Raw genomic sequence first — 27,082 nt, forward strand, 5'->3', positions numbered from 1 at the left:
TAGACCTCTCGGCGGCTTTCGATACCATCGACCATGGTATCCTGCTGCGGCGTCTCAGGGGATTGGGAGTGGGAGGCACAGTTCTTCAGTGGTTCTCCTTCTATCTCCTGGGACATTCGCAGTCAGTGTTGGCAGGGGGGCAGAGGTCGACCCTGAGGTCTCTCGTTTGTGGAGTTCCTCAGGGGTCGGTCCTCTCGCCTCTCCTGTTCAACATCTACATGAAACCACTGGGTGAGATCATTCATCAGTATGCTGATGATACCCAGCTTTTCATTTCGACCCCAAACCACCCCAGTGATGCCCTCGACGTGATGTCCCATTGCCTGGAGGCGGTTCGGGTCTGGACGGGGAGGAACAGACTTCAACTCAACCCCGACAAGACTGAGAGGCTGTGCATACTGGCATCCCGGGATATTCAGAATATTCCACCTCTTTCCATGGGGGGTGAGTTTTTACCCCCCGTAGATAGGGCTCGCAACTTGGGAGTCCTCCTAGATTTGTGGCTTACTTTGGAAGATCATATAGTGGCTGTGACTAGGGGGGCTTTCGCCCAGGTTCGCCTGGTGCGCCAGTTGTGGCCCTATCTAGACTGGGATGCCCTGTGTACGGTCACTCACGCGCTCGTGACCTCTCGTCTGGACTACTGCAACGCTCTCTACATGGGGCTTCCCTTGAAGACCACTCGGAGGCTCCAGCTGGTACAGAATGCAGCCGCGAGAGTTGTCTTGGGAGTTTCCCGGTATTCCCATGTTACACCTTTGCTCCGCGAGCTGCATTGGCTACCAGTTGTCTTCCAGGTGAGGTTCAAGGTTTTGGTAATGGTTTTTAAGGCCCTACATGGCATGGGTCCGGAGTACCTCGGGGATCACCTGCTGCCGGCGTCAACTTCCCTCCGCCCTGTGCGTTCCCACAGAGAGGGCCTCCTCAGGGTGCCACCAGTCAGAGAATGTCGGCTGGTGGCCCCCAGGGGGAGGGCCTTCTCTGTGGGCGCCCCGGCTTTATGGAATCAGCTGCCGGTTGAGCTCCGGATGGCACCTGACCTTCGCTCCTTCCGACGCGGTCTGAAGACCTACCTATTTGAGCAAGCCGGCCTGGCCTGATGGGGGATGTGCTGGGGTTTTTATTGGGGATTTTTATATTATTCTACTGTTTTTAGCTTGGGCTCTTATTTAATTCTTTTTTAATTTTTGTATTCTGTATTTTTTATGTGCCTGTTCACCGCCCTGAGTCCTTCGGGAGAAGGGCGGTATACAAATATAATAAATGAAATAAATGAAATGAAATGGTTGTTTTAACATACAATCTTTTAGACAATCAATGACCTAATAGATTTTTTCAGTTTTAATTTCCAGTAACAATTAGATTTAACGTTTCATATTTATCATTCCCAATTTTTTTAATATACTCCCAATTCATCTATCATCATTCCTCACAAAGACTAATATTCAAAATACTCATCCCATCTATTTAACTTCTCACCCTCTATGTCAACAAATTAAGGATACAATAGGATATCCTTCTTTTTTGCTAGTTTTCAGGGTTGTTTTTAAGTAATAATCAAAATTTCTTTTTTTTTTTAGTATTTAACACTTCCTCTCTCTTCCTCTTTGTATCTGCTGTCTCTTGCTTAAACTAATAATTTTTGTTTTTAACGTTCCATATAGACCTATTTATTACTTTTAACAATAAGTTTTTAGCTTATCTACATTGTTCACCCTTACGTGATCTTTATACACAAATCAATATTCAAATTAGCTATTAGTAATTATACTGCTAAATTTTAATGACCAAAATTTTTTCTTTATCTCAGTTCGTAACAATGTCTTGTGTTCAACATGCACATCTCATCTATTTAAGTACGTTCTGTTTTAGATTTCAATAAGATGGTCGAAACTCCATTCTTCTTGAGTCTTATTCTGGCTTTTTTCCTTTGCCAAATCATCTTCCATGTCCTTGTTTTTGGGTCATTGAACCAGTCTCCTTGTAATATCATGCATATTAATTGATATTGGCAAAACCATCCGGTCACTAGTTTTTTGAGAGGACTTGTAGCTCTAGTGGATCATCTCTTTATTCTTCCATATTAACGTGGTTGTTCTGAATTCTTTATCTTCTCATCCAACTGTTCTTTTTCTAGATCCTCTAGTTCCTTCTGAGTTGTATAAGAAACCTTTTCCTTTTTCAAAGTTGTCAATGTCTTTTCTGAATTTCCAAATATCAATATTTGTTGAATAGTAGATTCTTCTGTCATAGTATTTGAATGTTTCATTTTTTCTGTTGTATTTTCTATAGATGGTTCTTTAGTTGTAGTCAAAGTTTGGGCTTTCATATCTGGGTTGTCTTCTTGTTCCTTCACATAGCCTCTTAGTATATCATTGGTTGTGGTAAGAATTTGAATTAGTGTTTTCAACATATAGAGAGTTTGTTGATCTTCATCTATAAGGAAATTTTGTTCCTGGTCTTCTTCCATATTGGTATTTTAAACTAAAGGCTTTACGCTTAGGAAATTCAAAAGAGAGAATTTTTTCCCTAGGTAGAGAACACAAAGCCATTCACAGCTGTTGTTTCAAAGTTCTCAAGGTTATGTATCTTATCTATTTCCCTGGACAGTCAGCCAGGCCCCTTTTAAAGTTTCCCTTTGAGTCCCAAAGTTATCTTAATATTTTCAGTTTTTCTTTTCTTTTTTTCATAAGAAGAAAACCAGAATTTCTAACAGGAGTAAATAATGAAAAATAATAAATAAAAAATCTTTCAGTCCACATGTTTTAAGAAATAAAGTTCCAATTGGGATTCAGTTACTTTTTCGTTTAAAACGCCCCTGGGTATTTAGTCGCCGCTCTTTCTGGAGGGAGGGCTAAAGTCCCCCTTCCCTCACTGCAGGGAGGAGAATGCTTACCAGCTTAAGGAGGTACAGAAAGTAATTAGGGTGTAAAAGAGGTAGATCTCACCACTGTCATTTATTTATTATATCCATTGTTTAATTCTTTTTTAAATTTTGTACTCTATGTTTTTTAATTTTTTATTGTTGTGAGCCGCCCTGAGTCCTTGGGGAGAAGGGCGGCATATAAATTTAATAAATCTCAATCTCAAATCTCAGTCTCTTCCATGCTTCTTTAAAAGTTGCCTGGTGGAAAATGTGACTTTGGCTGTTCACAGCCTAGGGACGAGCCATAATGGCCGGTCCTTTTGTCCACCAGTTTGGAGGGATTGCCAGGTCTAATGGGAGAGTTGCAGCTCTCCCACGATCCAGCGAGTGCTTCTCCTTGCTGGTCGCCTCTTCGGGGCGACTTTTGGCCCTTTTCAGGGGCCCCCAGCGATGAGAAACTGGAGGGGGAGAGAGAGCAAGTCTCCCAGCTATCCATGGTTTGCATGGCAAACCGAAAGTCTCCATGTCCTATTTTCTGTTCTCAAACAAATGTAGTCTAATCCCTGGCTGTTTTCAAGTCCTTAAAATGTCAATGGTTTATATGGGTATCCAAAGGTAGGCAAGTGATGATATATGCATCATAGTGTCACCGTGCAAGATTGTCTCTTCTTCGCATGAGTACTGCCAAGATTGATGTCAGTGATTCAACTCATGCAAGTTATCTAATTCACATCATTTGCACGTTGACGTCATGATATCTGCGTCCTCATCTTCATGGTTTCTACTTGACACCTATACAACATGGTGATAAATCACTCCAATTGAGTTCACAAAAGGACAGCTCTAAGCAGAAAGCTCTTCTTTCCATGCAGACCTTCTCCAGACCACAAAATATTTCTTGTCTTTCAAACAAGAATGAGAACCTTTAGATTGCCAGTCTGGATATAATTACTTTTGCCAAAATGCAAACTGAAAATGAAGCTGCGTATGGGAAAGAAGGTTGCTAAAAAGACAGAGTCCACATCACTCACATGTGCTCAATAAAGTAGGTAACTGAAATGCTAAAGGATTGAAAAAAGCCAGGGATTAGACTGCTTTTTTGTTTAAGCACAGAAAAATAGGACATGATAAAAAATAGGCAAACTAAAAATGGAATCCATCTGAAGGTCCTATTTAGATTTTCCAAACCTGCTATCTGCATGGGAAGTGTACAACAGACTGGCATTTTGTGGCACGCTTGCTGGAATAGCAGCTGATTGTAGCCTTCCCCTCACTGAATCCCCCAGATGTTCCTCCAGGATGAGGAAATGTTTTCAATCTTAAATTGCCCTGTGCAAGGTCCATGTCCCCATCATTTTATTGCTAAAAATGTCTTGGGCTTGGTGTCAGCTGAGAAGCTAAATATTTTTGGAAAGTTTAAATAGCCTGCTGTACTATTTTGGGATTATTCGAGTGCATTTGGATGGATGCTTTCCATGTACAGTCCCCCCTCCCCCCAAACATATTTTTCATTGTACTCATATAACCTCTTTGATTTATTGTTGGAATCATACTATACTTCACAGTCTCACACAGACTGCATCCAGCCTGGACAGATGAAACTGACAAGTGTGATGTTTGGGAAGTCCCATTGTGCTAAACGATTTATGCTTTATAAGTCTGGTATTCACAAGATGTGGTTTGCATTTTCAGCCCTGCAGGTGAAACACCATATAAATCATCTTTAGTTGGTTGTTTAATAGGCTCCTGCAATAGCATTCTCTGTAAGCATTTCTGTCTTTTTTGGAAAGAACATCTACTGTTATAAAAGCCCCTTCTGTGATTTATTTTGAGCTTCTGTGAAGTACCTAAAGATTTTCCTCAAAGAGGTGCTTTGCACAACAGAGTTAACCAATGGGCTATGTTAAGGCAAGGAAATGATGTGTTCTGGCTGAGATGCAACACACTGTTCCAAATCTAATAACTGGAAGAAACTTTTGCACATCTGCTATATCTTTCCAAAAGCTTCTTCCAATAGTTGGAAGAATCAGAAGGTTGGGGCAAGAATAGAACTTGGAGTGACCCAGAGCAACAAGGTTGCTTCACTGTTAGAAGAGAAAGAGGAAAAGTATTTTGCATGAACCCATCACAGTAAATCACCCCTTGAAAGCTTTGCGTAGTTCTGACGTTTTACCCACAGACACAGCCTGTTTCAAAGGCTTATAATTATACTAAATATGTTAAGGAACAGTTAAAGGACTTTCTGCTTATAGCTAATTTGTTGTGTGAACTCAGTTGGAGTGATTTATCACCCAGTATTCTATAGGTATCAAGTGGAAGGGCATAGTGGCCTAGAGGTGAAGACGCTCACCTCCCACTCAGAAGGTTGAGAGTTCAATCCTAGGCAGTGACAGATGTTTCTCTATCAAGTCACCAAGAGAAAATATCTGCCATGAACTCTGCATAGGAGTCAGGAAGTAAACATTCAGCTCCATTCAGTTGCCCCGACCCCCCCCCCAAGCAAGGGATTACAGGGTTATAAAAAGGTGCATAAGTGTCAAGTAGAAACCATGAGGATGCTGCATATGTCATGACATCATCATGGAAACAAGGTGCATTAGGTAACTGGCATGAGTCGGATCACTGACATCAGTGTTGACAGGATAGATGCAGAGGACAGACAATATTGCATGATGGTATCATGATGCATATAACCTCACTTGTCTACCTGTGGATACCAATATAAACCAGGATTTATGTTTTAGTGCTTAGATATGTGACCCAGGGCTATCTTTCATCACACTCAGTACCATGATGGACAGAAGCATTCCTCCCCCCATTCCACCCCACGCCCCACGCCCCACGCCCCATGGGGTTACTAGAGTAGGTGTAAAGAGTCAGCTGAGCAGTGAAATAGACTCCATAGAGCTGCTTGATTTTTACAAGGCTAATCTGAGTGAAGCAAATTTAGCTTTAAGTAACCCTGGTGCTTTTCTGAGTTAATGTCACCTTCCCTCTAATTTAAATCCTAACTGGCTAATACCAAAAGCCAGCATTTGTTAGAAGGGGTTAATTTTAGCTTAAAACAGCCCCAGAGTTAGATACTGTATTATGCAAATATAACCAGTGAATCTTAAATGTCGATAAGGTTCCAACCAATACATCTAAGATTCAATTTAGGAATCCAAGCAGGTCATATCATTAAGAATAATTGACAATAATGTCAACATGCCTTCTTCAAAAATAGAATGAAGTTTCCAAATTAAAGGCAGTCAATGAATGATAGTCTTCTGAGCTGCTGTCCTCAAGGGCATGACAAAATCTAGCTTGTTGCCTTTCCTCTAAAACAAAAATTCATGATCGACGGATCAACATGACTCTTTAGTAAAATTTGTTTTGCAAAGCTTCCAATAGGTTTTACATCCACTCTAGTTCACCTGCTTGTGGCAGTGATCAAATAACAAGCCAGACCTGACCGAGTTGCATGATAAATAGAGAGGTAATTATTATTTGCTTTCGGAGAGGTATACAGAGGATAGTTTTCAGGATTAGTTTGACAGATGCAACACACCTTATTTCACTTTTCCCACTAGCTTGGATCACACCCTTAGTAATAACACAGCTCTTAAAGAGCTGAAACAAACAACATACCAAGCAGATCATTTTTTGTGGAAATATTTAAATGTAATGTAAAACCTTTAATCTTAACAGGACTCCCAGACTGAACAACTTTCAGGTCTGTGTCCTCCCTTTGGACATACTAGATGTAAACCAATCAAGGAGAAACTAATCAATGAGAGAAGTGACCTAGAACTAGGGGAAAATTTCTTAATGGTGACAACAACCAACCAGTGGACTGACTTGCCTTCAGAGGTTGTGGGTGCTCCATTACTGGAGGCTTTTAAGAAGAGCCATTTGCCTGAAACGGTATAAGCAGGGGATTGGACTAGAAGACCTCCATGGTCTCTTTCAACTCTGTTATTTTGTTATTCTATTATACTAAACCCTGACTGTTTATTTACTACATCAGGAATCCAGATCCCAGAATGATGTTTGTGAGGGGGCATGGGGGATGTTAAGAAATGAGGTGGTTCCTTGAGCCTTTTGGAGTCTTGACCTGTTATGTATTGGGCTTAAGTGTAACACCACATGGTAAGCTGGAGCTAGCTAACGGCTCCCAGCAACTCAGACACCCCATCTCCAGGGCTGCTATTGGCTGCCCCTAGGCGGCCAGGCTATAAATTGCTGCAGGCTGCAGCTCGTTTCCTCAGTTCAGATCCTGCTGATTTCAACAGCCACTGTGCTAACTCTGCTGAACAGTCTGACTCTGGGGTGGGCCAGCCAGAGACCATCCAATTCTTCTGGCTCAAGTGCATCAAAGGACACTGGTCTGCCCGGCCCGGTGGGTAAGCTGGTAGACCAGAAAGTGACTGAACCCCTGAGGCGTTCCACAAGGACACGCAATCCTCCTGCCTATTTAGCAGATTATATTGTAAAATAAAGGAACTATAATATTGTTTGTAATTATGTTAATTGTTGACCATGATACTGTACTGATACAATGATGGAGCTATGATGTCGTTGACTGTCTTATTGTACTGTTAATGGGAGCCTTTCATACTGGTGTTAAATCTGTAAATTGTATTGTTATGCTTATTGATGCTATGATGTTGTTCTTTCTAAGAGGGGAGGGGTGTTATGTATTGGGCTTAATTGTAACACCACGTGGTAAGCTGGAGCTAGCTAACTGCTCCCAACAACTCAGACACCCTGTCTCCAGCACTGCTATTGGCTGCCCCTAGGCGGCAGTGGGTTGCTTTAAACCTATTGGCTGCCGCCTAGGGGCCAGGCTATAAATTGCTGCAGGCTGCAGCTCAGTTCCTCAGTTCAGATCCTGCAAGCAAATAAACATGACCATTGCTGAACTCACTCACCTCGTCTTCATTCCTGCGCAACGAACTCACTACACAACATGACCCCTTAAAAAAACCCTCAACCTCTTCTCCTACAACAGCTCCCCCTCCCCAATTCCTTTGGCCTGGGTCCATCCACTTTTGCAGAGTGCTCCTAGGGTGCCATATAAAACAGAGCTCCCCAAACTTTCTGGTTTCTGGCCAGAGAAATGTGTGCACATGTGGTCCCGTGCATGCATCCGCAAATGGGTGTGTGCAGAGTGGTAGCGCTAGCACATGCGGGCATGCACAAGCAAGTGGGCTGCTGGCTCCCGCATGCATGCACGGCAGGCCATTGGTGCCCTTGTGCATGTGCTAAAGGGCCACTAGCATTTGTGTGACACTGTTAGTGGTGGTAGCATCCCCACACATGCACAAATAGTTGGGGGGCTCACCAGCTATTCCCGGGGCCCAGTGGCCAATAGGCCATTGCCCAATACCTGGCTGCGGACCCATAGTTTGGGGACCCTTGGTGTAAAACATGGTGCACTGCCAAATCAGGAGAATTTACTCCTGCATTGCCTGATTTAAAATGAATGGGGATTATTTTGGCAGCATCATTTCAGGTGTTTAAGATACAAATGAGTTGGTGGTATTGAGAGAGGAGAAAAGTTAAATAATGCAAGAAAAGAAGTTGAAAACCAAGGAACAATGCCATGTTTCCAATTGGTCTTAAAGGATAAATGTGTTTCTATGGGGAATGAAAAATCATGAGAAACTTCACATGTTTTCACTTAAAAACTTCTATGCCTGTGATGTTCCTTGTCTTCAAAGAGAATTTCACTTGAGACACCCATTTCCATGGGAATCGGCTTAGTCTTTTTCCGTAGGAATAAACTTTCAGTACAAGCTTGAGGCTGTTTTTGTGTTACTTTTCTGCCGACATGATGATTCTGGTCAAGAAGAAGAAAACTCTTGCTCAACAAATTACAGCGTATTATTAGTAACACATGCAATGGGGGACTTTTAAAAAAAATCTGCTGAAGATTTCCTTTACCACAAAATATCATGATCTCCTAAAATGATCCATTCAACTTTTTGCTAGAAGAGTGCATATGACATTTGAAAACATTGCATGAAAATCTGAGCATTTTTGAGAAAGATTTAAAAAAACAACAAAAAAAAAACTTAGGGCTACATTGTGTTGAAATACAGCCAACAGTAGTAGAAGCAAAGCATTAATTAGGAGCAGTTGTATAGAAAGTGGCTGTTTCAGGCAGCACATGTTGAGTGCCAACATTCAACAACATGAAGCGTGATGGTGCTGGCCTGGCTGTTGCAGTTTTCCTGCCACATACTCCTGCCAAATCTTTTTTTTAAAATAAAAAGCTTTGCTAAATTCTACATTGGTAGAATTGTATAACAAAGAGCATAATTACATTGTCTTAATAGATTTTCCATTTGAAGTAAGGAAATCCCTATGGAATGTAATATCTTGTTCTTAATTTATTAGCACTAGATTAAATAATGCTCATTTGCCATTTATTAGATAAATTCATCTACAAGGCAACTAAGCCAGACAACTGAGGAATCTACCATTTTTCTTTTTGAATTTATGCTTTAAATCTCTGTACATTAAGCATTTTAGTGGATTATCTGGAACTCGACTGATTATATTGGCAAACATCAAAATCTTAGTGAAGGGTAGATTATGTTTCCTTTTATATTAATACTTAGCTATGCAGAGTATATCATTGTAAGGTGGATGACTAGAGCCAAATGTCTTTCAAAGAAAACAAATTCAAGGCCCCTCAATATGTTTCCATGGGTTGAAGGAGTCCTTCAGAAAGTCCAAATCTTTGCTGTTAGGTTCACCAATACATCAAGGAAAATGAAGCCAGTGCTGAAACTGTGGTTGAGCAATGGAACCAGATGCCTGTTTTCTAATATGATTTCTTTTCCATTCCCATGGCTTCTTCTCGAGCAACTTAAAGAGCATTGGTCTCTCTGTTTCTTCTGCTAGTCAGAAACAGATGGAGGAGGAGGAGGAGGAGGAGGAGGAGGAGGAGGAGGAGGAGGAGGAGGAGGAGAAGAAGAAGAATTCTTCTATAATTGTGACAAAACAGCTGGTATATTTTCTAGGATGAAAATCAAACTAGAAACAGGAGCCCAAAGGAGTCAAAGTTCAAAGGAGTCATATTAATACATGAATTGTGATCCTGGATGAACATAGAGCATGTCAAAGCTGGCAAGAGATATTGGCCCAGGTGAATTTAACAAGAATGCATGTGTGCACAACCTCATTAGTCTGTCTTCTGAGAATTATGGATTTTACTGGTATCCTTATTTCTGCCCATTGTGGTCATAAAGCAAATCACCCATGTGACTGATCTGATTTATGACCTTTATTGTGGTGGTCATTAAGTGAATGGTGTAGTTGTAAAGCAAAGCAATAGTTTGCTATAGGCTGGTTGTGCCAATTGCCTGGCATTCGGTCATGTGACTATGGGGAGAGGGGAGAATTGGCTTTCAGAATTGTGGGACCTGGATCAAAAGTATCCCCAGGGAGGTCTGTCATAAATTCAAATAGTCACTAAGTGTCTGGTGGTAAGTAGAGGACTATCTGTAAATAAGCAAATTCTTCCTTGAGTGATCTGTGAATAGCAATAGCACTTAGACTTATATACCCCTTCACAATGCTTTACAGCCCTCTCTAAGTGGTTTACAGAGTCAGCCTGTTGCCCCCCAACAATCTGGGTCCTCATTTTACCGACCTCGGAAGGATGGAAGGCGAGTCAACCTTGAGCTGGTAAGAATCGAACTGCCAAACTGCTGTCAGCCGGCAGCCAGCCCAAGTAGCCTGCAGTGCTGCATTCTAACCACAGCACCACCAAGCCCAATGGGAATAATAGGAATGTTAGTTATGCCAGTGACCAGTTGTGACTTAGAACCAAAACTGAGAAATACAATCTAGATTGTCCATTAAGCATTGAGAAAGTCAGGGGAGAAAGCCATAACTTTGAACTTAAGAGAATATTAGAATGGAGGTGAAATTTGATTGTCAGAGGATAATCATTGCTTTAGAAACTCTTCATTCTTGTATGCAATCAAAATTATTTAGTTTTGTGATATCTACTATCTGGGTAGTAAGTTGAGTTTATGTTGAAGAAATATATTGTTCTATCTCAAATCTCCTTCCGCTCTTCCTTTGATTTTCTCCTGAAATATTCCCTTTATTTTCAAGGGCTTATTAGAATCCAGCCAAGTATAGTCCTGGTTTGGCCAAGATGAGCCAATTATATGTCGAGCTACAACCTTCTGTACCCCAGAATCAGCATTTTAGGTAGTTGAATTGGTCATTGACTTGAAACTGAAACCAAAGGAACAACAGAGAGTTCTTGAAACTTGTAAATATGCTGATAATAAATTGACTTGTTCTGGGCCCTCTAACTTGTGGTGGCAGAAAGTTTCCCAGCAGAATCCTTTGGCACATCTCATTAACACCCTCTGAATAGTATGCAGTAGTATTATTGCTCATCGGTACAGTACAGTTATAAGGAAAGAGAAACATTTTTTTTTAACTTGGCAAAATATGTCTCATCATTGAGTCATTTGATTAAAAAGAATCTTTTTTTTCTCCTATTTTGGCTTGTAATAATTTTTGACTTCTTTTTTTTAAAAATCAATAAAGTTGTATTATAAAAAATGCAGTTGCAGGTATGTGTTCAGTCTTCGTATGGACCTACCACAACTCCTGCAAAATTTTATAATAGTTTCTTAGTACAAATTTCTTTGCGATGCTTGGGTTCAGGTTTTCTTGACAAAGAACGCATATTAAATAAGACTGGGTTATTGATAAAGCTTGATTCATGGTCTGAGACCAAATTAGAATACCAGTGCAAGCTCTAAAATAATAGTAAAATATGGGAAAATACAAATAAAGTATATAACATAGTAATAAAGTTCCATGGATACAGTAGAAGGTAAAAGAATATGGCTAACTTCAGATTCTTTTTTAAAATCTTGGTCTTACATATGGCGAACACAGGATAAATGTAATAGCATTAGGTATATTATAACAAAGGTTCTGCAGGCCCTGCTAAATTAATCTTCTATTGCACAAAACTTGGCTTTGTTCTTGAATACTGCTGGAACTATTTCCGACAAGAAAAACAAAATTTCAGTACTTGAACTAATTAAAACTAAAATCATATTTTGTGTAGACAAAAAACTCTGAATATATAAAACCTGGTTGCTATGCTGCAAGCCACATTGGCGTGTGCTAAATGTGTGAGGCCATCACTACATTTTGTCTTGAAGCATGGACTTTAAGCAGGATTTGGGGGAGGTTTTTTTTTTTTAAAATATGCTTTTGATTTTGCTAATTAGTTTTTGCTGTGCGTTTTCTATTATTTCTCTTCCTCTGTCACTCACTTTTTTTCTACAGCAGTGATGGCACTACAATTCATGCCTGAAAACCTGGATAAGTTGTTTAGTTTTGCCATACTAGCACTAAAGTCTCCTAAATGGCAAACATTACAACAGGCAATTTGGGGATGGGGAAATTTGTGTAGTCTTTTTTACCTCCTTGTGATACCGTGTAACAGAATAACAAAGTTGGAAGGGACCTTGGAGGTCTTCTAGTCCAACCCCCTGCTTAGGTAGGAAACCCTATACCATTTCAGACAAATGGTTGTCAAATCTCTTCTTAAAAACCTCCAGTGTTGGAGCATTCACAGCTTCTGGAGGCAAGTTGTCCAATTGATTAATTGTTCTGCTATATGGACTGCCCAGATGACACTTAAAAAAATAGGTGTGTATTAGAATACCGCAAATCTCAATGAAGGAGCTAGGAGTGAGCTAAATGGGGAATAATCAGTTGCATTCCTCTTGTGACCATTGTCTATTGCATGGGAAGAATAGGAAACTTCATAGCTAAAGCAGTCTGTCATTCCAAAGGCATGCATGGAAATGCATGTTATGCTTGAATGTGGTGCTCAGCTTTGCACATGGTAATTCCAACTGAGTTTTTTTTTAAAAAAACAAAGAAATTAATGGTGATCAAAGGAGTTTGCAACTTTCGTCATACTGATGAAAATGATGTTACAATGTGTGCTGCAATTTATGTCCTCTTTGAGTCTGCCTCACATTGTGAAAAGTGCTGGAAGTTGCATTACAAAGCTATGATACCAATATCAGTCTGAACCTTTTGCTGCCTTCCTGTGAAGATTGCAGATTTAAAGTCTGTAAATTAATAAACTTAAGTAGAGAAGGAAGCTTGGCAGAAGCCAAGGAATGTATTGCCGTATTGGAGACCCAGGTTCTGGTCTTTGATTATAAGATAAAACTTTAAAAAATGGAAAACAGGTACCCAATGCTCAGAACTTATATATAGCAATAGCACTTAGGTTTATATACCGCTTCATACTGCTTTACAGCACTCTCTAAGCTGTTTACAGAGTCAGCGTATTGCCCCCAACAATCTGGGTCCTTATTTTATCGACCTCAGAAGGATGGAAGGTTGAGTCAACCTTGAGCCGATCAAAATCAAACTCCAGGCTGTGGGCACAGTTAGCCTGCAATACTGCATTTTAACCACTGTGCCACTAGGGCTCTTCAATATAGTTCTATTTTACATAGCATTATATTGGCAAGGGACGCGGTGGCTCAGTGGGTTAGGACGCTGAACTTGTCGATTGGAAGGTCGGCAGTTTGGCGGGTCGAATCCCGAGTGCCGCGTAGCAGAGTGAGCGCCTGTTACTCGTCCCAGCTTCTGCCCACCTAGCAGTTCGAAAGCATGTAAAAATGCAAGTAGAAAAATAGGGACCACTACGGTGGGAAGGTAACAGCGTTCCGTGCGCCTTTGGCGTCTAGTCATGCCGGCCACATGACCACGGAGACGTCCTCGGACAAGCGCTGGCTCTTCGGCTATGAAACGGAGATGAGCACCGGCCCCTAGAGTCGGAAACGACTAGCACGCATGTGCGGGGGAACCTTTACCTTTACCTATATTGGCAAGGCTGATTGTGTAATGCATTAAAGCAAAACCACAGCTTCTTTAACCAGAATTGCATGAACTACAGTTAACAGGATACTTTCAGTGTTAGGGTTTAAGCCAAGTTTTTTTTTACACTGTACTGTTTGAATAGTATCCCAGTGTGTTACTAGATCTTTATGCACTGTAAAAGTTATAGAGGTTATTTTCTTAGATTTTTATATATTCCCCTATCTTTGAATTAAAACTGCATCATTTATTTCACAGAAATGTGCTTTCTTATATTGCCCAGATTCCAGAACCTCCTCATGCAGGGATGTTAATAGGATTCCATGAAGAAGGCTGTGAATTTGGAAACCCACAATTGAACAAAGTCTGATACCACAAAGCAGCTTGATGCAGAGGAAAAACTGATGATGCTTAAATTTAAAATAAAATAAAATAAAATGTGCAGTCATGCGCTCACATTTCCAGTGTCTGACAAACAGTAACTGATCATACTTAAGTTGTCTGTTGCTGAAGTTTGGTTATTTGTAATACAAAGAGAGGCACATCTTTCTTGATGGAAATGTAGTAGTTTCCAAGATGTTAAATTATTGAATAGAGTTCCCTGGATTCCATCTGGCTTCAGGGCCAATCTACATATTATTTGCAGACATTTCTGAATCATCTGCCATGGCTCTTTACATTCCCCGAGAAGATGAGGATTTGAGACAGGGGTGATATAAAATGCAGAAGCAATGGGAGAGGGAATCAGAACTGCAGATTCTCCACATCCATAAGTCACTTCCCTTCTGGGATTCTAATTGTGGTTTTGGTTTCCATTTCCCCCCTCCTGTGACTATTGCTTTAATTATACAATCATTTCTATTCTGTCTTTTCAATCCCAAATTGCTCCTCTTTCCTGCCTCAGTTGGCTCTTAATATTCCATCACTATAGTATCACTGTGGTGGAAAAAAGGACACACATATTCTTTTGGAGGACTGCTGTTTTTTTAAATAAATATTTCAGATAATTATTGTATCTCTTGTATATGCACAAACCCACAGATGTTCACAATTTTCAGTCCTGGGGTTTTAAAGGAAAAAAGCTAGTACCATTGGCAGCCTTTAAGGTTTAAAGTAAGGATTATGGATAGGAGTTTTCAGAGTTGATTTGACCTTGGCACATAGTGCTTTGGGAAAATCCCATTCTGGTCTTAAATCATCAAAATAAACGTAAATAAAATATCTGTTGCAAACTTTGAGTAGTGATGCTTCCAATAATTATACAAAACAGACTTCAGTCTTCTAAACAGTAAGGACTGGACCACTGTCTTAGAATCCTATAATATACTGACTGGCTTGCCTTGAACTCCAATTGAGATCAATCAGTCATTCTTTTATACCATTTTTGTTTATAGTAACAGCAACCGATGGCCTCTTGCTGTGAAATGACTGATTCTATTTTCATTTTAGTGATTCTCAGAATGTCAGTGTTCATTCTTTGACATTTCTGCTTTGTCAACACCAAATTTGCTGAGGATGATGATTTTAACATTCCATATACCAATCTTAAATACATCTATGGAGATTCTCAGTCATCCAGGTCATGATTGTCCCAGGAAGCTTCGTCTGAATGTGAAGTGAAATGCCTTCAAGGAAAAAACAAAGAAAGTCTAGTTGCCTTCTGAAAAAGCACCTTTGGGACAATCTTACCTATCTTCTCACCACTGAGGTTTCCTCCTTGCCTCTAACCACCATAGCAGCTAAATCAGGGGTATTCACACTTGGCCCTTTTATGACTTGTGGACTTCAACTTCAAGAATTCCTCAGCTAGGCATGCTGAGTGAGGAATTCTGGGAGTTGAAGTCCACAAGTCATAAAAAGGCCAAGTTTGAAGACCCCTGAGCTAAATGGTGTTTCCAGTAAATCCTTATGAGTAACTCATTTAGATATGTTCTTATTTGAGAAGCTAGTCTTTAAGTGTATTAACATTATCCTGGTTATGAATAGTCATTGGGTTTTATTGGCAGAATAATGGAAGTGGGTTGCTATTTAATCTCCAGTGGGTTACATTTTCTCTAATCTCTAATTGATTATCATGGTCAGTGCACAGTTCCAACAGTATAGTATCCTAGGGATGTGCAAGCTTCTTGACTGCTATCAGGCAAAATTCATAAAAAAATTAATTAAGACCCTTTATCTGAATATCAGCTCTAATCTGAGTGTGAAACTTTCAGCAGGCTTTTATCAGCTCTTAAGAATTATAAGTCAAGCAGTCTGCCCCAAGAACTCTACTTAAACAACTCTATCAGGAAATTAAAACAACGTATTTTGTTGTCTACACACATTACTCTGTCAACTACACCTGGTTGGCTAGAAGTTGTGGGAACCACATTAACCTGGTTCACACATTGTATTCATCCATGGTTTGCTCATCCACAGTTTGCTTAATGAGCCATAATTGACAAAATACATTGTGATAGAAACAATGTTCGCTAAAGAAAACCCATATAGGTAGTCCTCAACTTACAGCAGTTCAATTAGAGACTGTTATAGTTACAACAGCATTGAAAATGTGACTTAGGTACGACCATTTTTTACACTTACGACTGTTACAGCATCCCTATGGCCACATGATCAAAATTCAGATGCTTGGCAACTGGTTCATATTTATGATGGTTGCAAAGTATCCCAGGGTCACGTGATCCCCTTTTGTGACCTTCTGACAAGCAAAATCAATGGGGAAGCCAGATTGACTTGACAACTGTATTACTAACTTAACAATTGCAGTGATTCACTTAACAACAGTGGCATGAAAATTTGTAAAATGGGGCAAAACTCACTTAACAAATGTTTCATAAATGTTGGGCTCAATTTTGGTCATAAGTCAAGGACTACCTATAAGTGGCACACAATTCCAAATAAATAAATAAAATGATTGGAGACATCCAGAAAACTGGTCTTCTTTGTTGAGCTAGGAAAGAAATAGTGATTACCAGACTCACAGGAAGCAATGCCAAGAACCCTGATATTGGGTCAAGGTAGACCTTGTGTAGATTATGTTACATTCTAAGGGAAACAGTCTACAGTTATTGAATAATTATTTGACAGTTATCTAATAAGGAAGTAGAAGGTGCATGCTTATTCAGAGAAGAGAAATTGTACTATATTAGCAATAGCTTATCAGATGCAGAGATATCAAGTAAGTTATCATTCCAGGTTATTGTAACAATGCTTCTCTTATTTTTTAAATTTTGCGAATCCTGAATGAGTTTATCTTTATCCTTGAGCACATCAGCATAATTGGAGGACAGCTGACCTACATATCAAAATTTCCTTTAGACACTGAAAGGATGTTACATAGTAAAGAATGTGAATTTTGCTAATGTCATGAATGTTTGCTCTGTGAATGATAGTTTGACCCTGCTTACTTAGGAGGCAAGAAAAATAGTGCATTGGAAAAAAGCATTTTTATACAGGGTTACAAATTATTACCCTTCTTCGTTCTAGGCAGTTCGCAACACCTATTGGGGATAGCTTCTAATGCTACTAGAATACCAAAGTTTAAAATATGATTTTACAAACTACAATACCAACAACTTTATCAAAATAAAAACCAAGAGAAACACCTGCAAATAAATCCTATTTACTTCTGAATAGGGCCCTTCATTCAGGGTGGGACATTTGCCCTGACATGATGGTTTCAAGTTGCAAATGAAGAAAAAGGAATCAATAAACCTCAAACATTTAACAAGTAACTAGATAATTCCAGTTTAATGTTAGTACAAGTAGCATCACAAGAATGCCAGCAGTAAACAAAGAATGTTGATTCCAAATATCATAGTTTCGGAATGTTTATGTAACAAAATCTCTTGTTAGGGTGAATTTGCCATGGAAGTTGACAAGCTTTTTAAAGAATGCTTAAGGGCAGAGGTTAAATGCAGAGTTTATTTTCCCAGTAGATTTAACCCTATAGTGAAAATTAAGGACTTGAGCTTAATTAGTCCAAGTATTGGGTATTTTGATCATCACAGTTTCTCACTTTGGATTGTTTTTTCAGTGACATGTCATTTTTAGTCCATTCCACATTGCTATGGAAAATCTGTGAGAAGAATCAGGAAACTCTCCCACACAACCTGAATTCAAGTTGATGGGAACCTCTGCAAATAAATAATGTGTTTATAAAGGGAAAGAGAGAAGAAGAAAGGCTATTTCTTCCCTCAGGGAGAGGATAGAGGGAAGGTAGAATCTGATCCTAGTAAATCGTTGAATACTTTGTGGTCAATCAGCAAGAATTTTCTGATACTTAGTAGTTATGGTTTGAGAATAATCATGAGAAGGATTCTAACTTTCATTGTAACCTTCTGACATGTGTTCAGAATCTATTCTTTCTAAGTGTAATAATGGATTCACATATTACATGGAATCATAGTTTAATGTCTACGGAGATTCTCAGTTGTTCAGGTCATGGTTGTTCCAAATGTGCTTTTTCAAAAGGCAACTGGACTGTGTTTTTCTTTGTAGATGTTTCACTTCTTATCCAAGAAGTTTTTTCAGTTCTGAAGATGAGAAGTGAAATGTTCTCAAAGAAAAACAAAGTCCAGTTGCCTTTTGAAAAAGCACCTTGGGACAACCATAGTTTAATTAAGGACTATTAATAAATCATTGCTTTCTAAGTTCATACAAAAGAGTAAGTCCATAAACCAACATACAATGTGCTAAGCCAAAATCAAACTATATTAGTTTGTGATAGTTAACAACTAAAGTGATGGATATTAGAGTTCTACAATAAGGTCTGCCCACTTCTGCCATGTGATAATTCCCAAGGATCCGTTTGCTTCCAGCAATCTAGAAAGGCTTCACAATGACTCACAATGACAACAGCTGTAATCAAGACCTACCTCAGCTCCAGAATAGGACCATCTTTCTCTTTGAACAAACTGAGTCCTATTTTATCCAGATCTGTCCTGGACACTTGACAATCCTAGTGTCTTTGGGAAATATGGTGCTATTTTTATGCATAGAGGTAGTTAACTGAATTCAATATTATTTGAACTCATAATTCAAAGGAAAAAGAAAATGATCTCAAAATAGCTGCAGTGGTTGAGAGGCAGGCTATACATCGCCATCCTCATAAGAAGTTTCACTTATTGAGCCCAGAAAATGTGCAGTTGAAAAATAAATGCAAAGGAAGAATGGCATACTAAGGAGAAACTTAGATAATTTACTGAATACTTTGTAGTCCTTTTTGTTTCTTAAAGCAATAAAAATAAAGGAGGGCATCAGGTTGGGGAATGCTGTTTGTTGGAACCAAGGCATAAACTCAGAGAAGTTATTAGAGCAAACTTCTTCTCCAGCAGAGATCCAGGGAATTCATTTCAGGAACTCCACACTCTGGCCAAGGCTGCTACATTTAGACTATGATGGTTGCTGTGGAGTGCATTGAAATCCACAGGCTGGATCATGTGACTCAAGGATAGCTGTGGGCCACTTTACTTCTGAAAGGAGCATTTGTTGGGAGCTCAGCAGAATACTTACGGTACTTTATCATCCAGCTTGATTTCGCTAAATATGGGACACTGGAACGCTTGTTTCTGTTGCTGGAAGCAAAAAGAAAATTCATGACATGGCCCATTCATACATTTGCTCTCCAGTCTACAGTAAAGGAATGTCTTGAAGTATCTTTACTAGCTGTTTGAAATAAGTGGGGAGAGGAAAAGTACAGGCAGCTTCCAGAATATGGAACTCCTGTTTTTCTGGAAAAAAAGAAATGTTAACCAGGCAGAAAAAAGAACAACCTCAGGCTGAGCCTATACCTCTCATTTAAATAAGACCATAGAATCAGCAGGTGGCACTCTTTGAGATATGCACTATTTTGTAGCAAATTAAAACATTTTTTTAAAACAACTTAGTAGGCTGATGTAGCAAAGACCATGGAGATTTAAGCTGATCTTTCCTACTCTTTAAGGACAGAGCAAAGATAAGTGAAATAAGTAGGGCAGGTCAAGGGTGTAATAATGTGACATTTGCTGTCTTCTGATCTAGATTATCTGCATTCTCTAAAGCAGTGGTAACTTTGGTAACTTTAAAAAGTGTGGACTTCAAGAATTCTCCAGCCAGCATTCTGATTGGCAGATTCTGGGAGTTGAAGTCCACACATCTTAAAGTTGTCACATTTGAAAAACACTGCTCCAATGTATAATGAAAGTGGGGCATTAATACAACATTACACTCAACTACTTACCAAGAGTGACCGTAGGTATGCTGACATATTCTTTCGTTCATTTCAAGATTGCTGCTCTAAATTTATTTTTTAAATATTATTTCATTTAAAGTGTACTTGAGTATGACAAAAGCATTCTTAGAAAATGAAATGGTGGGTGATATGCATATTTATAATTAGGCAGCCCTTCCTTATAGGTATTTCCTGAGCGTATATATAAGATGCTCTCAAAATTGCAGATATCTCTTGGGTCCCCAAAAGTTGAAGACCACTGATCCTGAGTTTGCAGGATGGTATTTTTACTGGTTGATGGGATGAATAGATAGTGGACATTGGAAACCAGTGAAGCCAATTTTCATCAGAATTAGCAATAGCAATGCTTTACAGCCCTCTTTAAGTGGTTTACAGAGTCAGCATATTGTCCCAACAATCCAGTCCTCATTTTACCAACCTTGGAAGGATGGAAGGCTGAATCAACCTTAAGCCAGTCAGAATCAAACTGCTGGCAGTCAGCAGAATTAACCTGCAGGACTCTATTCTAACCACTGTGCTACCACAGTATTAAACATGAGACACTTGCCCAGCAAAGTGATACCTGCACTAAGCTAACATTAATTATTATTTAAAAATATTTCAATACCAGCTGTCACCAAGAGTAGTTCCAAAACAGTGGCCAGAGTGAATAATAGTACCCTTGCATACCCGGACAATCTCTCTCTCTCTCTCTCTCTCTCTCTCTCTCTCTCTCTCTCTCTCTCTCTCTCTCTCTCTCTCTCTCTCTCTCTTTCTCTCTGTCTCTGTCTCTCTCTCTCTCTCTCTCTCTCTCTCTCTCTCTCTCTCTCTCTCTGTCTCTCTCTCTGTCTCTCTCTCTGTCTCTCTCTCTCTCTCTCTCTCTCTTTTATATACATCTTCTAAGAAGCTCAAAGTGAGGGACCTTGGTACTCTCTGAGCTTGGTTGTTTTCTTGCAGGCATTGCATTACCCAAACTAAGTTACATCACCAGTGCTACATCAGAGCACTGAGGATGTTACCTAGCTTGGATAATGAAATGTCTGCAAGAAAACAGCCAAGTTCAGAGAACACCAAACCACCCCCCCCCCCTCATTTCAGCCCTGAGCTACAAATATTCTCTTTTATTGGTAGCTGAAAGTGAATCATGGGATTCTCTCCCACCCTTATTATAATCTGACATAAAACCTGCAAGGAAGGTTAATTAATACAATATCTGGCTATGCAGATAATACAAGATCTGAGTGTAGCCAGTGTGCCTCAGGTTCAGAGTGCTTTTGAACCTGTGCCTTTCCCGTCCTCTTCCAAAACTCTTATTCTAGCTACTCCGCCACATTGGCTCTTCTATTTCCAAGTTCGTGTAGCACATTAAATTGATCCCAGAAGGTCTTCTGAAGAGCTCTGCCAGAGATTCTGTCCCTGTGCCCAGATTTTCTTTGTAGGACAGGCTATAAAACGAGACACACATGTGTTTTATTGTGTACCTTTGCTATCCCTAGAGGGGGAAAACTACTTTTCATCCTCCAGCCTGCGATTTTGAGTCCATTGCAATCAGTGTTGTTTGTCTTCTAATGTTCTCCATGGTTAGGATATGAACTTCTAAAAAATTATCTCCTCCAATTCAGTGAGGAGCCACATGCCAAAACAGCTAAAATGGACACTGTCCATAGCCATGTGTAGACAGATAGCTTGAAAACTTTGTTTATCTATTCTCTGAGGGGATTTTAAAAAGTTCCAGGAAATTTGTTCCACTGATATATTTTGCATTCTGTATTTGCAAAACACTATTTTTATCTCCCTTATGCTTTTACTGTCCACATTTTGTAAAGAATGATTTTTTTGTTAACTGCTTCATTTTTCTCCAATATCTTTATGTAAAATCATTTTATTTGCCATTATAGGCTACTATAATTTTTTTTATTTAGGGCTGCCCTTGAAGACTACCCAGAAACTACAACTGATTCAAAATCTATGGTCTGTCTACTGCGAATGTGACAGCCTCCTTATTACCATGTAAGACCCAAAAAAACCCCAAGATTGACACTATAGGTAGTCCTCAGGTTATGATAATTTGTTCAGTGACTGTTCAAAATTGCATTGGTGCTGATTGAATAGTACTTCTGATGGGTCCTTGTAGTTCCAGCCAACCCAGCATCACCACAGTCATGTGATCATATTCAGGGCATGTGGCACCTGGCTGACAATTATGACATCATAGCAAGCTGTGGTCACATAGTTGCAATTTCTGACATTCCCTGATGGCTTCCCACAAGCAAAATCAGTGGGGAAGCTGGCAGGAAGTCAGAAGTTATGATCATATGTGAACCTCACTTAACGACCTACACGGTCCTTGGGTTACAATAGCAACCTGGACTGCCAGAATTGCTACTGCTATTGGTAAGTGGCAGAGTGATGTGATGTTGCACTTTATGATTACATTTCTTAACAATGGAAATTCAGGTCCCAATTGCTATCATAACTCAAAGATTGCCTATAGTCACCACTGATTTCTTTTCACGTGGAATGCAAAGTAGTGTTTGCATTCTGTCACTCAGGGTCAGAGATGACCTATTCCAGACTTGATCTACCCACCCAATCCAAGTGAAGAGAGAATCCATGAGAAGGAGGGAGAGGGGTCTTGAAAGAAGGCATTCTGTGAATGGGTTCCCCTCATGTGAAAAAGTTTGCCCTCAAAGGAAGAATGGGTCCCTCTCTTAAGGTCTTCCAAAAGCTAGTAAAAACATGGTTGATCTGGAATGCCTTAGGTCCTTATGATGGGAACCATCAGTGCCAGGTGCATCCATGTTTAATAACAATGTATTTTTCATACTATTATATTTTATGTGTTTATTGCTCCATTGGCTCTTAGTTGTCATTCTATGTATTGCATAGAATCTTTTAAAGATAGAGGGAATTTAAACATCATGTACATAAATTATTAAATCATTTGTCTCCATTGTATTCATTTCCTGGCAAACACTGCAAAGCTGTGTATTTCTCTCTTCAAGTGCTATTTGCTGTCTGCCTGCTGGGGTAATTCCACCAGAAGAACTATTTTGGAACATACCTGTAGTGGCCACATGTTACTTATTGATTATACCTGGTTGTAAAAATTTTCTGGGATAGACTTTTCCAGCCTTGGTCATTTGAAGATGGGTGAACTTCAACTTCCAGAATTCCCTAGCCAACATGACATACCTCATGGCTGGCTGGGGAATTTTGGGAGTTGAAGTCCATACAGCTTCTAGTAGCCAAGGTTGAGAAAATTTGTGCTGTGGTAGTGTGGGGAAAAGAATTGGTAGATAGCAACATCTGGCACTGTTTCCACATGATGCTTTGAAATGATGCAGAAGTGGGGTCATACATGCCCCAAATATGGGGCAAGAGCCTCTATATGGCTCTTGCTTGATCCCTAATGAAGACCTTAATTAAGCCAGAGGTGATAAATGTTTTTGATGCTCAGACTCAACATATCCAGCCTAATTCTGCCATACATCCTTGGGGAGGTCCTTGGAATTCCCTGAGAGAGAAATGCTTTTGAACAGAAGCCAGATTCTGGTTTAATTGGGAGCAGATGTCATAAGTTTCTGCATCAGTTTGAAGAAGGGCAATGAAATCCCACCCCATTACCACTGCGGAAGCCTGAATCAAAACATCATGGTAAATGTTCCATTCAACAGAGTGTGTATATATTGCCAAAAGTAGCCCCCATCGCGTATAAAGATTATATGCGCAGCTCCAGTTTTCTTCTCTCTGCATTAGCTTAATTTTTTTTGTGCCAGCACTAAAGGAAAAGGGCAAGGAAGAAGTGGCAAAGGAAGAATCCTACAATGCATGGGATTTTTTTATAATTTAAAATGGGAGCATTGGCTATATAGTGGACCAGTTAATGTGTGATTATCATACTTATCATACATAAGTAGCTGTTCTTATCTTTTCTCTGCAAATATATTGGGGGCAGGAAGCGAGAAGATGAAATGACTACAGCTTTACGTTATCAACCACTTTGTTCTTCTGCCATTGCTGCTAGAAGGCACTCATGTTAGACAGTAAAAAGGTTTTCCATTGTATTGTATACTAACCTATCCATGATCCTGAATCTTTTCCTATGTACAGAACACAGACCTTTATACCATGATTTAAAGATTCTGCAGGCCACCGTATATCGGTAGTCCTTGACTTGCAATGGTTCACTTAATGACTGTTCAAAGTGAAACAGTGAAAAAAGTGACTTATGATTCTTGTGCTTACAACAGTCATAGCAACCCCATGGACATGTGATCAAAATTTGAGTGCTTGGCAATTGGTATGTACTGTATTTATGATTGATGCAACATCATGGGTTCATGTGGTCACCATCTCCAGCCTTCTCAGCAGGCTTCCAACAAGGAAATGAGTCACTTAACAACCTGGCAAAAAAGATAATAAAATCAGGCATGACTTACTTAACATGCCTTGCTTAGCAACAGAAATTCTGGTCCCATTTGTGTTTATAGTTTAAGAACTACCTATAAGCACAGTATTTAAAACCAACCTTCCTTCCTTCCTTCCTTCCTTCCTTCCTTCCTTCCTTCCTTCCTTCCTTCCTTCCTTCCTTCCTTCCTTCCTTCTTAGGGAAAATATCTTTGGATTCTCATGTCTTAACTGCTGAATTTGCATAGAGTATCAGCTCACAAGGTTGTCAAGCAAAAGCTCAAGTTCTTGGAACTGTATACAGTACTACACAAGGACGTTTCTGAAACAAATTATCCTGCTAATAACAATGCAACATGGTACATGATACTTAATCGATACACGGGATTGCATTTTTATTCTCTCCATCCATAGGTTAGTCTACCAGTGATGTGTGGAACATAATTTGGGAGCACTATGAAAGGTCCTACTGTTAGTTGTTTAGTTGTGGTGTAGTGTGATACATGAACCCAGCCATTACGAGTCATAAAATATGGTGGGGATCAGGCAGGATATTATAACTTGTTCAATAAACCATGACTGACTTAAACTATGGTTTAGCACAATGTGTGAATCAGCCACTGCTAAGTTGCAAATAGACAACCTCTCTAAAACCATCAAAAGTGATGTGGGATTACATATATTTTTCCCTCTGGTCAAACAGGTTTTACCAGTTTTTGGAAACAATACTTGCAAAACAATACCCCATGAAACCAATCTACCTGAGTTGACACTCGGGTGAGTGTACAATTGCAAGCAATGATACTTATGGGGAAACCACTTTAAAGTTGGTGAAGAAATAAAACAAACAGAAGATCACAAGAATGTCTGTCTGTCAGACCTCAAGCATGGATCAGCAGAGCCCAGTGAACCTGTTTGGATCTGAGCTAATTTTGGGGGAGTACTGGGAAGGGTAGCAAAAGCAGAAGTAGATTTAGAAATTCATTCAGTGGAGAAGAGGACAGAGATTCTCATGGGTAGAGAGTGTCATGTTTCCTTTGTTCAGTTATAAAGCAGCCAAGGAATGTGTCCTGTTCCCCTATTGTTTTCACAATCTCTCCAGCAAAGTACAGTCATCTTGACATTCCATGCTGCAGTGTGTATTCCCACGGGAAGTGGGGGGGGGAGAAGAATTCTTTCTAGGGGCTTTTTCACTAGAGATGTTGATGTTGCCCCTCAGAGGGTCATCCCTCTTCAGACGTCACTGGAGAATTTCTCCTTCCCTGAAGAAATGCCGAGAAATGGTCTCTCCAAAATCTCTTCCCACAAACTGGATAGAGGTTTTCAAAGGGTTCTTCACATCCCGAACCTCCGAGAATGTCTGGGCATTTGCAAGAGGACAGTGCCCTCCTCTTCCTCTGTGTGTTTATAAAAGCAGAACTCACACCACGTCGATTTGCTAATGTTGCTCATGCAAAGATTGCCAGTTCATCACATCTGCAGTCCTGGGGGCAAAAACCGCAAGACCAAACCTTGTCCTATGTCTTATTTTAATTGCTTGTTATGCAAGCAGTTGTCCTTTCCCCCCACCCCCACCCATTAAGTGGTTTATTTACTTCATCTGTAATGATTACAATATTGGAATGTGTTTTCCCCCACCCTCCAACCATGTTGCATCCAGAGGATTCACAGGGCCTTGAGGAATGTCCTGGTGCTGGTTCAGATGGATGGGCTGACAGTCCCACACACTAATCTTCCACATAGATCATGATGAACTATGCACATCCTTGCAATGTTTTCATTATCTTTGCCAACAAAGTTGCTTTGAGGGTATATAATATAATATATGCAAACTATCTAAAAATAAAATCCATTTCTTTTTAACTTGTGAAAGAGTTGGATGCACCTTCCTATTGTCCATCTTTCAATTACAGGTTGCTTTTCATGAGAGAACAAAGAGTGTACTAATGCTCCCTACACCAATTGTCTGTATTAGAGACAGACAAATCTCATTTCATGTGTCTTTCAAATTCTTTTTTTTTCAGCTTTAAAGATTCCTCAGATATGCATAGAGCAGGGTGTCAAACTACCGGCCCATGGGCTGGGTGTGTCATGCTGAAATCACACCCACCCTGTTGCCGGCAATAGAAAAAAAGTCTCAATAATGCAACTTGACACCCCTGGCCTAGATTCTTTAGTGCATTTGTTTTTTGGTGGGGCTATTAGAGATGGAGTAGGGGCTGAAGGCATAGGGACGCTGTGGCTCAGTGGGTTAGGACACTGAGCTTGTTAATCAGAAGGTCGGCAGTTTGGCGGGTCGAATCCCGAGTGCCGCGTAACAGAGTGAGCGCCTGTTACTCGTCCTAGCTTCTGCCAACCTAGCAGTTCGAAAGCACGTAAAAATGCAAGTAGAAAAATAGGGACCACTACGGTGGGAAGGTAACAGCGTTCCGTGCGCCTTTGGTGTCTAGTCATGCCAGCCACATGACCCCGGAGACATCCTCGGACAAGCGCTGGCTCTTTGGCTTTCAAACAGAGATGAGCACCAGCCCCTAGAGTTGGAAACGACTAGCATGTATGTGCTTGGGAACCTTTACCCCCCCTTTAGAGGCTGAAGGCACCCATTTCAAAATTGTAGTCCTCTCAATTCTGGTGATAAATAGTCATTTGGGCTATTTGTTGCTGGTTTTAAGAACATTCCCTAGCTGCAAACAAAGTTAGTTATCCCTAGTATGCCAGTA

At 40.0% G+C, this 27,082-nt stretch overlaps 1 protein-coding gene across 1 annotated transcript in view; it reads left to right on the top strand.

The window, feature by feature from the left end:
• RIPOR3 (RIPOR family member 3) overlaps positions 1-27,082 on the top strand; it is a 114,987-nt gene that overhangs the window by 18,485 nt on the left and 69,420 nt on the right. The gene's annotated exons all lie outside the window — the stretch shown is intronic.

The sequence above is a fragment of the Vipera ursinii genome (assembly GCF_947247035.1).
Source record: "Vipera ursinii genome assembly, chromosome: 3".
Classification (NCBI taxonomy): domain Eukaryota; kingdom Metazoa; phylum Chordata; class Lepidosauria; order Squamata; family Viperidae; genus Vipera; species Vipera ursinii.